The sequence below is a fragment of the Pteropus alecto genome, unplaced genomic scaffold (genome assembly GCF_000325575.1).
Source record: "Pteropus alecto unplaced genomic scaffold, ASM32557v1 scaffold7, whole genome shotgun sequence".
Lineage (NCBI taxonomy): Eukaryota > Metazoa > Chordata > Mammalia > Chiroptera > Pteropodidae > Pteropus > Pteropus alecto.
In genome coordinates, this window is record NW_006494614.1 from 37,011,471 (window position 1) to 37,026,443 (window position 14,973).

At 34.6% G+C, this 14,973-nt stretch overlaps 1 pseudogene; it reads left to right on the forward strand.

The window, feature by feature from the left end:
* Window positions 1-1,770: 1,770 nt before the first annotated feature.
* LOC112474757 lies at window positions 1,771-1,889 on the forward strand (annotated as a pseudogene).
* Window positions 1,890-14,973: the final 13,084 nt, after the last annotated feature.

A 14,973-nucleotide genomic window follows, 5' to 3' on the forward strand; every position in this document is an offset into this window, starting at 1 on the left:
CTGTCATTCACATTATCTCTTTTCTTAAGCTACTTTATTGAAATATAATTGGCACACAAGAAAATGCACATGTATAAAGTGTACAATTTGATGTTTTGACGCATGCATACCCCTATAAAACTGCATCAAAATAGTGAACATATCTATAATCTCCCAACATTTCCTGTGCCCCTTTACAAACTATATTACGCTATTCCCATCCCAAGCAACAACTAATCTGTTTTCTGTCCCTATAGATTAGTTTTTCTAGAGTTTTATGTATGGAATTCTACAATATGAGTTTTTTTGTTTTGTTTTGTTTTGTTTTGTTTTGTTTTGTTTTTGGAGGAAGGGGATCTGGCTTATTTTACTCAATATAATTATTTTGAGACTCACCTTTGATGCTATGCATATAAGTAATAATCCCTAACATCACTACTTGCTCTAATCTGCTCTGATTTCAAGGATGAGATAACACATTTGTCTGTCATCTTAAAATAGTATCGTCATCTACTCACATATACCATATTACCCCAATTCTTCCTTTTTTTGGCCATCAATCACAGGTTTTTTTTTTTTATTGTGTCTTTTGAGATATACATTTACAGATTCAATCATGCCTCTTAGAAAAGAAGGCTTTAAAAAGCTAACCTCGAGAATTCAGAGAAGAAAAATCATTTTATGATTTGGTCAAATCCACATATCTTCTAATGTTCTGTCAGTGTTGTTTTCAGTTGATTGTATTACACAGCACTCAGTGGGACCTTTATAGACTTCCTCATCTTCTAATTGATCTCAATTGATTTCTCTATCTATCATCTATCTTTCATTCTTTCTATCTACATACCTATAGGAAGAGAAAAAAAGAATATAACCCTCTAGAGAAAAAGCACATCCTATTAGAAGACTTCCTCGTCTTCTAATTGATTTCTCCATTTTTCTCTGTAATATAAGCCTATTTTCTCTTTCTTCACTTTATCCATCAATCCAGCAGTAAATTCTTCCAAAAGGATCCAAATAAGTTCCTTCAAGTAAAATCTCCTTGTTGTCACTCGTCATTGTTCATATCTTCACTTCCTAGCCCTATTTCTTTTTTTACAAATTAGTTCTTTGGCTGCACCATAATACTACCTTTCATTCCTGGAACTTTTCTTTATTTGTTTTTGTCTTTCAGAGAAAGAAAAAAACATTATGCTTATGGTAAACTACATTCCTATTTACTTGGAATACCCTAATCAACCTCATTTTGTCAAACACGTTTTTCTAGACTTCCTTTGAATTCTTCTGCCAGTCTTCCCAGGTCCAACCATTTTGAATTTATATCTGTTTTCCATGTGTTCCCAAAGCACTTCATTTGCATCGCTATTATGCATTTAGTCTCATTAATTTTATGGTAGGGTTAAGTACACATAAAATATCTCTTGCTGCCTGTGAGCTCTCAAATGTCAGCTTTGAATCTTTAAAAATGCTTTGCATTCACGGGGTAAGTATTATCATCTCAGGAGCTTCTGTACCATTCTCCCTTCTCTGAATGAATGAATGGTGATCTTCCCACAACCCCTCCTTATAGACCAGTAGGTCCCTTCAAGGTCAATTTTTTTGTCTCTTTCCAAACTCATTCTTTCTTTAAAGGGACAAAAGATTCATATATGGAAGTGGGAAAAGTGGGTGACAGAGTAGTAACAGGTGACTGGATCTACCTAGGATTAAAGATGGAAAGAGAGGTTCATTTCTAGCAATTTCTCCCATTCCATATCTTCGAATTAAGTGAGTAAAAATAATGTTGCATCAGTCTATGGCCATGCTACTCTGAACAGGCCCGATCCCATCTGATCTCAGAAGCTAAACAGGGTCGGGCCTGGTTAGTACTTGGATGGGAGACCACCTAGAAAGACCAGGTGCTGTAGGTGTAAAATAAAATAAAATAAAATAAAATAAAATAAGGGATTGTAAGCTGACAAGATCCTTGCAATCTGCGAGGTCAACCAAGGGTTGCCTCGCCTAGAAAAATAAAATAAAATAATAATAATGTTGCATCTTCTGCTCACTAGTATACTACTTTAAATTATCGCTCATTATTGACACATAATTTTATTAAGCAATCTCTGCCCATTCTCCCACCTTTTAGGTATGCCTGCAGAAAGATAGAATTAATTTCTTCCCAAGGCCAGTAAATGAAATTTAAAGTTTAATTTCTACAATAATTAGAAATGTATTCTGTGGCCTAGAGTTATTCACCTATCTGTCTTGAATTCACATTTTTAAAAAGAGAACTGCTTGGGGAAGTCACTTTATCTTTAGGGATTTCAATTTCTTCACCTGAAAAAAATGAAGTGATTCATAGTGGATGATCTCTGAAGTCCCTGTTATCTTTAAGTCTCTGTGAAACTTTAACTCTATAATATGTGCCTGGCAGGAAATCTGCAAGAATTAATGTTTATAAAATAATATAAGACTCAGGGATGAAAGGTTTTATGCGAGGGCCCCAAACTATTTTTACTAAATGAAGCATGCCGGAGAAATCTGTTGTGCTAGGGAATAGCTGCCGTTAGTGTCCCCAGCACTGCCTGTGCCCAACACAGCCTCAGAAATGGGAAAAGGAAACAAGAATTACGCTAATGGAGCCAGAAATCATGGTGAGTGAAGAGCACAAATATTCTTGAAATCCCAACCAGAAAGTGATAACATGTACACACAAGCACCAATGCTTACAGAAAAGAGGTTCATAAAAGGATTTTGTCTTGGTGGCCCTATTAAGGCCCATTTACATGCCAGGGAAAAGGATTGGTGATATCTCTGTGCACTTGCTTATACAGTATACTCCCAATGACTTTCCTTTGATGCTGAATCATTTTTTGTCTGACTCCTGCCCCACCAAAGCAAACATATTTGATGTTCCCAGCTGAAATTCAAGACAACTTAAAATTATTAATTCGATTTTTCTCACATTTCTTATGTCAATAAACAGAGCTTCAAAACAGTTAAGGAACTACCAAAAGTCACAATTAATGTGTATTTATACCAGGGCTGAATAGCAGTCTTGTAACTCGTAAACCAATGGTTCTTTCACCACAGCTTATTAACTTGTAAATGAATTCTAGTCTCCATACTGACTGAGGGAAGTGTAACAGATCCCCTAGCTGGCATGTCGACAAAAATGTTAGCGCTTTGACACAAAAAATCGAATAAAGTGAATAATCTAGCACTTGGTAAGGGCATTCTAGGAGATATGATACACCAACACTGGAAGAGCTGGTACAAACTGCGCCATACCACCTAGGGATAACAAAAGAAGTATGGTCCATAAACTTAGCCCACCAATGGATTACTATTTTAATTCCTCTCTAGGTTTCATTTTCTGTATATAAGTACTGGCAAGGTTAAAATTAAAACCACCAAACTCAGGGTCATTTTTGTTCATGGTAGACAAACATCAGCAACGTTAGGAAAGGAGACAGATGTAGGGAATATACTGAACTATTTGTCCAGTGAGATCTTATTTAGGTCTTTATTTAACGTGTATACTGATAACAAGCGTTCTTATAATATATAACAGCTGCTTCAATAGGCTGGAGTATGGTTATGGTCCAAGATGCTGCATTCAGGTGATGCTGACACTGCCAGATGGAGCACCCCATGTTGAGTAGCAGTGCTCTACTATCATCCTCCTCAGGCGTTAGCATACTTCAGGGGACCTGGGAGGCTTGATTAAATTCAGATTTCAGGACCCTACCCCAGAATGTCTGCAGAGATACTGGTTCAATAGGTCTGAGGTGGGGTCTGAGAATTTGCACGTCTAACAAGCTCCCAGGTAATACGTGGCTGACTGTCTGAGGTCTTTATTTTGGGTGCTGCTGCTTTATACTCTATAACATGTCTTGTATAGTTTAATTTTTATTATTGCCAACACCAGTTGTTGAATAGCAAAAAAATATGCTTTTGTTTTAAGTGAAGGACAGTAAAAGCTGCAAAAATTTTATAAGATCAAGGTAACTCAAATTTAAAAATTCCGTTTATGCATATTTTACCTCAGTTATTCCAAATTATGTTAATTTTGACCAGATTTGCATTGCTGATGGATGCGATCAATCCAGAGGAAATGGTAAGCTTTTCTAATACAGCCTCTGTCAGAAATTTCTTATTGCAGAATTTTCAGGGACATTTTAATAGAAAAAGTGATTATGCTAGACACTTGTATATAATAAGTATACAACTGAAAACTTTGGTGTGAATTAAAATTGTGAAAAATTATATGTACATACTATGGGAGCATACTCTTTTAAAGGATGACTTAACATTATTGTAATTTTACTTCTGTCAAGAATGAAGCAATCAAAGCTAAGACTGAAGTGGGATAGTTGGTAAATATTACGTGTCTTCTTTTAGTGATTTGAACAATTATGGATTCTATCTAGCTACCAATGCTCATTCTATATTTTGATTTATTGTCTGCATTACTGAGTGGCCCATGCATGGAGAGATGACAAGGAGTAGGGATTCTGCAGCCCTAGGCAGCCTGATTTTCTCATAGAATAGTCACATTTTCCCCTTCTAAAATTTTTTTGCAGCCTAGTGTAGAAAAATTATTGGCTTCCAAATCAGGCAGCTCTCAGTTCAAATCCTAGCACAGATAATTATGAGCAGAATGACCTTTTAAGTCTGCTGCAAAATGGCACTGAAAATACCTGCTTGGCAGTGTTGCTGTGAGGATTAGGGACAATATCAATTAAGTAGCTCACAAAGCTATGTTCTATGGAGGAGCCACATTTTTATTAGCTTCCCTGGGAATGACTTTCCCTCCAGTCAAATATACAGTCATCATGTAAAAATAGCTCTTGTTAATTATAATATTGACGCAAAAGATAGTAGTGAGACTATGCATAAGAAATGTGTATATTTCTGAATATATATTTACTTAATATTGTTCATAATTAAGTTTGAAGTTTCTAATTTACATTAAACTACCTATTTTAATTTTAAACAGACAACAATTATTTTTATAACAGTATAGATTCTGAGTATTTATTAACTAAGTCAAAGAGTAATGTATTAAGAAGTATTAAAATGGGCTAAAATTTGTAAAAAAGCTCTAAGATACTATAAAAAAATAGTGATGAAACATTAAAGATTCAAAGATATATCAAACTGACTCCAACCAAAATAAATTTCTGCATCAAAAAAGGCACATGGATAATACTAAAGAAAGACAACGAATAGAAAAGAGAGGCAAGGTAATCACGTGGTAGTGCAGGATGTGCACAATTAACAAGGATTAATCAACGTGGGAGGCATAAAATAGAATGGATGTGAAACAAAATTTCAATTTATGACATTGGGAATAAGAATTTCTAATGCTACTGATAAATGCATTGAATGCTCTCATGATGAAAAAGATTTTTCTCAATCTGCTAAATAAGATATCTATTCTAAAGAGCTGATAAAGGGAATTCCAATTTAAGAACGAAATATTATAAACTCATACATAAGAGTATACTTCAACAATGGAAGTTATGGCAGAGTGCTAAAATTAAACCAATAGTCTCTATATTCATTCTCAAAAGTTTCAGCATTGAACTCCAATTATATCTTGTGTGAATATGTTTGTTAGTTGTCTTTATAATAACTGGATGATTAAATACATTAAAATGTGTTAATATTTTATTACTAATCATTAGAATCTGTTAAAACAATAAGTTCTACCTGGGTACAACTGGCTGTGATTCTTCTTTGTCCTATGGAGACAAACTGATATGCTTTATATACCATTTAATTTGTGACCATAACTTCCCAGAGTCTCAGAGACCAATGTTATGGAAAGTACTAAATAAGCAATATTTAGAGCATCCTAAAACCATGCATGTCCTAGATTAAGCACACTGTAAATTTGTTCTTCTATCATTATTATTTAATTATTATTAGTCTTTTAGGAATCTCTACCTCATCTGGCCTTGTTACTATAGATCTCACATAAGTATAACTCTGTCTTCAACATGGGCAAGTTTGCATCAGTGTGATCGTTACCCATGTTACTTCAAACCAAAGATTTGGGCAAAGTCTGTATTGAAATAAAAAACAGGTAACTTGGATTATGTGAAATGTGTTAATTTCCACTAAATCACATCTGGTACCTTAATGAAGATACTAAACACTTAATGATATTCTTACAGGACTTCCCTGGATTTTTGATCATTGCTTTGAAACCCTAAGTCATCTTCAACAATTCACATTCATGTTTACACAATTACCCAGACTTACGAGTGTTCATTTCATGCATTGCTTTTGTTTAAACTATTCCATAGTCATCTTTAACATAAACAAAAAACAAAATGTCAATTGCTTTTTATGAAGTAAGGAAGCATTGTAAATTATAAATTACCCATTTTTGAACTTGGAGTTTTCATAAAATGGATTTTCTTAAGTCAAAATGTCATATTTGTTCAGCAGCTAAACCATGCTAAGTGAGGCAAATATATCTGTACTGCCGGGAGGACCCACCTTTTGAATGGGGCACACCAAAATGTCATCAATGGAGGCGTCTAAAAAAAACAGAGTATTGTTTTGTGTTTTATCAGATGAGCCAACCACTGGATGCTTCCTTTTAAAATCCCTTATAAGAAATGACAAGAAATCTATGGTCCTGACTATCCGTTTCATAGTCTGGTAACCTCATATGTCAACTCAAAAAGTTATTTTAATTTTGAAATAATTATAATTATTAGTTATACTCTTAACTTATTGGAGCCAACTGGGGTATATATCATAAAATAATATTAATATTTTCACCAAGAAGTTATTCTTACACCAACATGTTCTGTATATTATATACTTTGAGATTTAACTTCTGAAGGGGCTATCACATGATAGTTCCAACGAGAATAGAGATACATAAACATTATAATTGACCTTTGTCTTGGCTGCCTAATCATTAATAATTGAGAGTTGAATGAAATATAGATTACAATAGCAAGCTACTTCTTTTTACATAGTTATGGCTTTTTCATTTGCCTTATCAGCCTTCTCTTTAGAATCAATATATAGACTTCAGAGCAAGATAGATCTGGATTTGAATCCAGGCTCTGCCATCTAGTGGTTATGAGATCTTAAGAAAGTTATTTATCCTCTTGGAGCCTCAAATAATTCATCTAGAACCCTAACAATTCATACTGCCACCCAGGCCTTTTATGAGAATTAAATAAAACTGTATGCAAAGGTCTTGGCTTTTAGTAAGGATGTCATAAATGTTAATTATTATCATTAATGTCCTTGGCATTGTAATTGCTTTATTAATAAGTGGTATTATGATAGCACAACTTTGTTTGTTGGATTGGTTATTTTATCATTTAAAAGCATAAAGATATTTGTTTGAGTACATTTCCTAGGAGACAAAAACAAGAACTAAATATAAAACTGGGTGTTGGGGTTTCTGAAGATATCAAATAGGCTAGAGAAGAGAAGCACCAAGGGAAGATCACAGGAACCAACACCAAATCCCATTTCACAATTTTTCTGGACGGGGGCTAGTTCTGTCCTGAAAAAAAATGCTCTTGTCACATCACTAACAGACAAAGACAGGCCTGGGGCATGGGGGAAGGAGAAGAGAGGTAGCTGGGTAGGTGGGAAAGGCTGGGAGTGGAGCTGGCAGCAGACTCCATATCTCCCATTTCAGTACTAGGCCGCTGCTCTTTCTCTACTTACAGCCTACTTTGGAACAAACAGCTCTTTTGTATTTACAATATAATTTTGAAAATAAAGGGAAACTAACGACTTAGAATACTAAGGTAAAGTGATCCTCCTTATTACCTCTTTTAGGTAATTAGAATAAGGATGTAAAGAAATATTTACGTGCACTTTTGGAAAAGAACAGGAATAACAAAAATTATAAGACAAATTTTATCATTTGTGCAAATGACCAAAAAAAAAAAAAAAGTAGAAGCAGTAGAGTCATAGCGAGAATGTTTTATTTCTTTCTATACATATGTTTTTCTCCATAGATAGTCTCACTTTCTTGACTAAAGCTTTTTCGCTTTCATTAAAGTAATAAAAGCTGAGGAAAAATATCTCCATGTTCCTTTTTATTTACATTAATTTACTGCTCTCTACTCATAGTAGACACAGAATTCCTAGTTCGTTTGTAAGCAGATTTGCTCTGAAAGAGAATTAAAAATGTCTTTCCCCTTTCACCACCATACTTCGCACTCGTCCCTATTTCCCATTGAAGTATATCAGAAAAAGAAAATCATGAATATTTAGTGGTTTAAGTTTATTCGAAAATTGTGATTTGTTTAATTAAAGGATATTCTAGTGCAAGAGTCTGAACTATAGCCCAAAGACTAAATCAAAACTTCTATCTGTTTTTGTATAGATTATGAGCTAAAAATGCATTTTTCCTTTTTTAAGTTGTTGAAGTAAAATCAGAAGAAAATAATAATTTGTGGTATGTTAATATTATATGAAATTCAAATATTAGTGTCCATACTTAAAGTTTTATTAGAATATAGCCATGCTCATTTGTTTACACATTGTCTATGGTTGCTTCTATGCTCCTATTGCAGAGTTGAGTAGTTGTGACAGAGACCATATGTTAGTTTCATTGCTTTGCACTGCTGCTTGGTTCACTACAAATCACAGTGACAGTTATAATTCTACAACATTTCTGGTGCTATGCATATTACTGTACCATAACATTTGTTTCATTACTGTTGCATGTCATGTCAAAATAAGAAAAGAAGAAAAAAGTGGAGTTTGAATATTTCAGTCTTGTAGTACAGTGGTGTAGATTATTTCATTATCAAAATAGGTGGCAAGACATCTTTTTATTAAGTAATGACTCTGTAGCAGTGCTAAATAAATGTTGATATTTTCAGACTATTCTCTTGTCACATCTCCAACTCATAGGAAAATAACAATCAGAAAAGGTAGAAAATTGTAAATGAAATGTCTCCTCACAACAGAATTTCTTCACACACACACACACACACACACACACACACACACACACATACACACACACAAAATGAGGCTGCAACTAAATTTATCAACAGCTCATTTATCAGCCAAGCAAGGAAATATATTTAAAAAGGTTGACTTACCAATTGAAAAAATGTGGCCAGAGAAAGTAAATAAAACTATCAACTTCTTAAGAAGAACAGTTTTCTCAAAAAGTTGAAAACATTGGAAGCAACATCAATAGTCAATTAAAGAACAATGTGAACGATCTTTTGGCTTTCCTTGGCTCTTGATGAGTCAAAACATGTTAACAATACTGGTCAGTTGTTGCTTATTAGAGAAGTCAATGATGAGTTCGAAGTAACTGAAGAATTACCTGTGTGGAATAAATACAGGTAAGAATATTTTCAAAGAAGTTGAGAAAACAATTCAGTACAACCTGAAGTGGAATCTACTGAGATGTGTTATGACTGATGGTTGTAAAAATATGTGTAGAGCAGAAAAGGGTTGTTTTTCAAAATTTCACAAACCTTGTGAAGATGTAAAGTGTTTAAAGCTTAAGGTTATTTATTGTATTAGTCATGAGAAGATACTTTGCAGAAAGTATTTGACTGAACCTGGTGTTACTGATAGAGTAGTATCAGTAGTGTACTTCAATCACTCTTGTGAACTTAACCATTGTCATTTGGAAGATTTCGAACTCAGGACCAAGAATAAAATTTTTCTAAGTAAGATCTTCTCTATCACTATTATCAAATATGGAGCAGCTTTGAAACTGGTTTCTACTGTCAACTTGATGTTTCTTAATAAACAGTAAGAAAGACAAAAGAGTGCTTATGTAAAACGTATACTTAAATATAGTCATTTTCACGACTGATGTTGTTTGAAACACAGGTAATATCACACTTTTTCATAAGTCCTATGCTGTCAAAAGTTAAAACATAACCTAGATCTCCATTTTTACACAGATTGATAGTGGGCTAATCTAAAAGTTCTGAGCTAAAACTACAAATACAGCAGCATTTTTCTCATTTTGATGAAAATGCAAGGGAAATTTCTGTAGTTTGAAGTACATTTAACTGTGCAACTGAAAAGCTTTCATTTAACCTTCAACTGGAAGTAATTAATCTGCATCATAATGACATGTTAAAAGGCAAATATCAAGAAAAGAATCTAAAAGAATCTATAAGTTCCTTTCGAGAGATGAATATTCAAGAAAATTGAATGTCTGTGGGTTTGCTATCAGTATTTGACAGAATCTGTCTATGTAAAAAGACTTTTCATAGATGAAATGTACAAAATACCATTTAAGTTCTTTAACAGATGGACATCCGCACCAATTTTTATGACAGAGAGCACTAAATTTAAAAGCCCAATTCGTGAGTTTTCTATCACTGTTATAACAAATTACCACAACTCAGTGGCTTAAAACAATACCCATTCATTATCTCATAAACTATAAAGTAGAAGTCCAAGTTACAGCATAGCTCAACTGGATGCTTTGCTTAAAGTCTCACAACACCAAAATCCAGGTGTCAAGAAAGCTGTGTTCCTTTCTGAAGGGTTTGGAAATTATTCCACTTTTAAGCTCATTCAGGTTGTTGCACAAATTTAGTTCCTTATGGTTGTAGAACCGAGGCTCTCATTTCCTTTCTATCATCCAAGGCCCAATCTTTGCTCCTAGATACTCCCCAGATTTTCTCTCATACTTTCCTTGTAGCCCCTCCACCATCTGTAGGTCAAGTTCCTCTCATGCTTCTCTACAAATTATCTCTACAAATTATCTCTCTGCTGCTTTCTCTGACTTAAGCCTGCGGGCATCCTCTCTGCTTTTAAGAGTTCATTTGATTAGATTAGTCCCACCCAGATAATCCAGGCTAGTCTCCCTATTTTAACATCCACAAACTCAATTATCACTGCATCTTCTCTTTTACTATATAGATATTTAAAATATCCAAGGATCAGGATGTGGACATATTTGTGGAGTCATTATCCTGACACCAATTCAATTAAGTAAATTGGTATTACCCCAAAAGAACTCCATTTTTTTTATTAGCAGATCTGTATTATAAAATTGTACTCTATTACTATTATTATTAATTTTGAATTTGGTTAATTAAAATGTATGGAAAGTTACATTTCTTTCTTGTTATGTAAATACTTATCTAGTATCCTCAATTTTGCCTTTTGGCCCATAAGACTGAATTATTTACTATCTGGTCCATGAAAAAGTTTGCAAACCCTGTTCTAGGGGGAAAATTAATTGGTGCAGACTTTCTGAATAGAAATTTAACAATATGGTTCAGAAATAAAACAAACAAAATAAGCAAACAAAAAATTGTGCTAGAAATTATATTACTAGGAATTTTTCCTAGGATGCTAAGGAAAGTGTACTTAAATTTTGTGTAGTCAACTTTAGCAACAATTTTTGTTTATTCAGCATCCTTTATAAAGGCAGAAATTTGGAGGTAATCCAAGCATGTACCAATAAGGGGATGATTAAATAAATTAGAGTAAATCTATTTGGTACTAAAATTGTATTATAATAAATATAAATGGTAGCTATTTTTATTGTCATTGATTATATGCATTCTAACATTTTTAATAGTGCATATTTATTACATTTTAAAGTGATCACTATAATTAAAGTTATTTTTATAAAACTAATGACTTAATTTTGTAGGAACATTAAGGAAGTAATAAAAAAAAGGCTTTGCTCTATAGTGATTAATCCTGAAGTAGAGCTCTATAAATGTTGGTTAGAGATATGGAGAAATCTTCAAGAAGAAAGGGCTTAAAAATGATGTAGACTGTCTCTCAGAAGTTTGACTGAGAGTGGAAATTTATGGGCAAGAATTCTTGCTTTTCATTATAAGGCCGATGTAGTATTTAATTTTGAAATAAGGTTTTGGAGGAGAGCTCTATGGATATCTTGAACCAGCAGAAAGATGAACAAATAAGTCCTAGAGCAAATTAAGACTGAAACGTTGCTGGAAGCAAAAATGACAAAAGTGAAGCTGTCCTACTTCAGGTACATTATGAGAAAGAAGGGTTCTTTGGAAAAGACAATAATGCTGGGAAAAATAGAAGGTAGCAGAAAAAGAGGAAGACCAAATAGGGAAAGTAAGGAAAAGTCAATAGATAGATAATTTTTTCTTAACAAGAGAAAACCCAAGATATGCTAAGAACACAGGAAATTCTTCTCTCCACAGTGGGAACATCAGGATGAGCAGGGGCTTTGGCACAGGCAGGCCTGATTCCAAATTCCACTCATTCCTGGCCCCCTGAACATCAATTCTAGTATCTGTAACGGTGACTAAGTGATAGCTATATCACAGGATTTTTAATTAATTAAATAATAAATAGAAAATAGTATAATGTTTAGTAAAAGTAAAATTTAAACGTAGCTGTTTTTCTGCTTTTAATTGTAAACTTCCCCCCCCCCAAAAAAAACTGTATTTTTTTTAGTGTCTACAATCATATACTATCTAATACTATCTATATGTACCTAGGTATAATTTTTAAATAGATGCAAATTAATTTAATTATCTGTTTCACTTTCAAGTAATTATGTCCTTCCTTTCATTTTTGATAAGTATTTTGAGGCAAGAACACATCTAATAATTCTTGTATAACACTATATAATATGCATCCTATTTCTACTAATATATTTGAATATTTTCATTCAATATTACACTTAATTCACACAAAAGCTTGTATGGTATGAGCTTTTATTAACCCACTGTTACAAATGAGAAGGCTAAAACTTGGAATGGTTAAATAACTTGGTCAAGGTAATACCTTGGTGGCAGAAGGATTTAAGGGATTTGAACCTGCATGTGTCTGTGTCCAGAGTCCAGATAGCTATTATGCTGTATTGCCCCCACCCCTAAAACACAGTAGAAATGTTAGTATAATTTTTTAATGCTTATCTTTGTAAGTGCATTCAGCAGGTACATTATCTGTTGTTAGTGTACACATCCACACATAAACCATCACCAAATTGTATCTATTTTCACTTGTAAGTAACTTACAAAGCCTTTCATTCCCCACCATCCTTGCCCTTATACCCTGGTTCAGGCTGCTCTTGTCATGCTTCATACTGGTTTAGTCTCCCAAAGGATCATCCAGTCTTTATTCTTGTACCCTCCAGTTCATTCTCTACACTGTAGAAAAGCTGTAGTCTAAACCCTAGTCTGTTCTTATAATACTTCCGTAATTCCACGTTGCTCTGAGGAAGAAGCTCCAACTCTTTTGAGAGAGGAGAGGAGGCATCTGAACAAATGCAAAGGAAAGGGCCTGCAGAAATGACCGACTCAGCCGGTTAAAACTGCTCTCTTCCCACCTGCTGCCCAGTGCTCTCCAGCTAACATGTTCCCATAGCTACCTCCCCCACCTCAAGGACTCTCCAGCTCACATCTGTTGATTCATAGCTTGCTATCCAATTAATGTTCTTATCTCTGTAGCTATATAGGAGTAACAAGACTGTGTAAAACGGCTTGTTATGTTACAATTAAAACTCAGCCTTTAGATAGGAATCCGCTGAGCAGGTGCCGGCATCAATAAGGGCTACTTTCTGCTTATAGCCTCAGTGTCCCGTCTCTCCGAGAATCCTGTAACAGTGTTGATGACGCCAAGGTCGCAGGTTCTACAAGGCAAAATGACCTGGAAATAGGTAAGACCAGTGGTCTGGAAATTCCTCTCCCCTCCTGAAGCTCCCCCTACCCATCCTGAGTCATGAAGCACACGTGAAACCTCAGACAAAGGAATCACGTGCCCCTTGCATAGACACTGCAAAAATATATAAGCTATAATAAATCCAGCTAGAGCGAGCATGTGCATGGAGCTGTTAACCCCACACGCTCCTCCAGCCTAATAAATTCTCCTTTCTCTAAACAAAGTTGTCTGAGCATCCGAATTCCTCTGTTGGGCGTAGCTTCCTGAAACACTTTAACTCCCCCTAAAATGGAAACTCTCCGAAAGTAGCAACAACCGCTTCCAGCTTGCAAAGAAGGGTTTTGTATGTTTTGATTATTCAGTAAGTCTTTGGTCAGTGTGCGGATGGACCTGGTTTCAAAGCTTCTTCGTATTCTTGCACTAACTCATTCCTTCAGTCTTTTGCTACTTTTTGCTATTCCTGCCCTAGAATTTACACTCTAGCTATAATGAACTTTGTTTAGATCCTGAAAATCACCAAAAAGAGCAACAAATATCAGAAACATACATTGCTGAAAATGAGAAAGATAAATCCCAAGACCCAGATAATGTGACAATACCAGGTTAGCTGAGCTAGGGGACAGGGCAGCGAGGAGGACCAAATAAAGGGATGCTTGGGCATAAAGGAAAATGGACAGTGGACCCAAAGCGAACAGGGATATAAACCCATGCATGTCATTATCCACAAGGACTGAACCTCTACATTGAAGTTAATTTGTTGTGTCTTATCCTTAATTACACTTATACTTCTCATACATTTCCTTAGTTTCTTTTCTACTTCTCTTAAATTGAGAGAGCCATTCTGGAATGAGTTAAGTAGCTATTATCTAGTTATTATGTGCCAAGCATCCTGCTAGAAACTGAGGGAGGGTGCAAGACCAGAGGGTAATAGTTATTGCTCTCACAAAGACTGAAGTCTATGTAGGAGAGAGACATAGATCATTTCAATACAATAGAATAAAGACTATACTAAATTTTACAGCTACTCAGCAAAGGAGGGGCACTTTGCCAAAGATGAGGGCTCATAGAAAGAGGTTTCACCCGTTAAAGTGAAAACCAGTCTTGAAAATTCCCTGAGCAGACAAAACCAGTGTAGTCATACAACTGAAACTTAATTTAGCTTATTTTGCAAGATTAATTATGGGATTCAGGACAGGCTTCCCCAAAATATGCCACTAAATATTGAATAGTCAACATATGTAGAATACATATTGATTATTTTGAGTTAAAGTTACTTTAAAAACAGCTGGTGTTAGAACATTCTGACCTTCCTTTACTCCCCTTGAAAGCAGGAAATAAATTTCCCATATGAAAGTTACCCTCCCTATACCA